Genomic DNA, 1,833 nt, shown 5'->3' with positions numbered 1-1,833 from the left:
AGCCTACGGCACCCGGTATTCCCGGGCGGTCTCCCATCCAAGTTCTAACCAGGCCCGACCCTGCTTAGCTTCCGAGACCAGACGGGATCGGGCGCGTTCGGGGTGGTGTGGCCGTGGACGGCGGAGGGCGCCCCTGCCCCGCTCAAGAAGCCGAGCCTCTCTGCGCTTCCCCGCCGCCTCCTCCCGCCCCAGGCCCCGCGCCGGGTCGGGCCTGTTGAGTTCGCCGGCCGGGTCCCGCGGGCTCCGAGGGACGGGGGTGACAGGCGGGGCGGGCAGGGAGCGGCGGGCCGGGGTTGGGGGCTGTCTCTGTATACACACACACTCACACTCACACGCACTCACTCACTCACACTCACACAAGATGCGCCTCCACGGCTGGACCCGCCAAGGTGGAGCCCTTCCAGCCCCCCTCCTCTCCTCGCCTGGCCTCCTTCACCTCCCCGCCCCCCACCCCCAGCGCGCCGGGGCCGCTGACTGCGCACGGGCGGGAGGGGCGGGGCGCTCGCCCTTTGACCCCAGCCAGGGGCGGCCCTCCCCCACAACCCCTTTCAGCTGCGCCCCCCACCCTGTGGCCCGGCGGCCGCCTATTCCCCCGGGCCAGGGCTGGGGCACAGCGCACGGGGGAGGGGAGCCAGTGTATGGGGCGTCTCTCTCTCTCTCTCGGGATGTGTCCCATGGGTGGGGTGGGGTGGCGTGGTTTGTGGGGCGCTGAAGAAATCAGTCCCCTCCATCTCCTCCCTCTGGAAAACACCCAAGCCCTTGGAGAACTGCCCGCACCTCTACCTACCGTGGGGGCCGGGACCCTCCTCTGTGTCCTCCTGTGGCCCAGTCCAAGGGGCCTGGGCCTGGCCGGGGCTGCATTGGACCCCGACCACCCTGGCGTGTGGACTCGCTAAAAATTGGCGATTAGATATTGGATTCCAGCGTCATTGAGGTCATTTCACTAATGAGTGCACCGCAAAGAGTTTCCTAATCCATCTGTGAGGGTGGCAACCGAAAGAGAATTTTAGAGCTGACAGAATAGGCGAGGAAAGGCATAGGAGATTTCCACACCCAGTAAGGAAGCCTTTCCCGAAGTGGAAGAAAGAAAGGAGCAAACAGAGACACCGGTAGCCCGCCCGGATCAGAGTCTGCCCCTGAGAGAAAGCACCCTGACCAGGTTCACCCGTGGGTGGGTCGCGAGCTAGCGGCATTCAGAAGAGCGAGGCCCGCAGTCTGTGCAGAAGACACCTGCACTCGGGTGTGTGTGGCGGCACGATTCACAAGCAGCTCCAGATGTTAAACCAAGGAGAAGCCAGGGAGTTCCCAACGCCCCAGGTGTCCTCAGCCCACGACTGGCTGCTGTGGCAATGCGAAGCCCGGCTCCTTGTCTCAGAGCGGGGCAACCAGGAGGTGTGATGTCCACCCCGGGGTTCCCAGGAGGATCAGACTGAAGCTGGGACTTGGCCTGAAAGTGTCCCCTCGCATGGCCACCCCCTTCCCCTTCCTGCTCCTCTACTCCTGGTGCCCCTCCATCCAGGGGCCAGACCTTAAAGAGTCACCCGCAAGAGAATCCTGGTCCCAAAGGAGCCTTCTGGGGGACCCCTGCTGAGAGAGGTTGTGGGCATGGCCCGCTGGGGCTCTGCCCGACCCAGGGCTGAGAGATGCAACCTCCCAGCTCTGGGTCCCTGCAGGAAGTGTTGGCAAGCACAGGGCCAGTCCTCCAAAGGCCCAGGTGCAGGGAGCCCAGGCCAAGCAGCCTGTGGAAGAAGCCACATGCTGTGCCACCCCGGGGAACACGACTGCAGGCCACGGCCCTTCCCACCTCCTCCTCCTCCTCCTCCTCCTCCTCCT

The 1,833-nt window shown here is 65.2% G+C and overlaps 1 pseudogene; it reads right to left on the bottom strand.

Moving 5' to 3' along the window:
• Positions 1-119, bottom strand: LOC142875030 (uncharacterized; annotated as a pseudogene).
• Positions 120-1,833: the final 1,714 nt, after the last annotated feature.

Source organism: Microcebus murinus, chromosome 13 (assembly GCF_040939455.1).
Source record: "Microcebus murinus isolate Inina chromosome 13, M.murinus_Inina_mat1.0, whole genome shotgun sequence".
In the NCBI taxonomy this organism is placed as follows: domain Eukaryota; kingdom Metazoa; phylum Chordata; class Mammalia; order Primates; family Cheirogaleidae; genus Microcebus; species Microcebus murinus.
The sequence above is the reverse complement of the archived record's forward strand: the minus strand, read 5'-3'. Positions and strand labels throughout refer to the sequence as shown.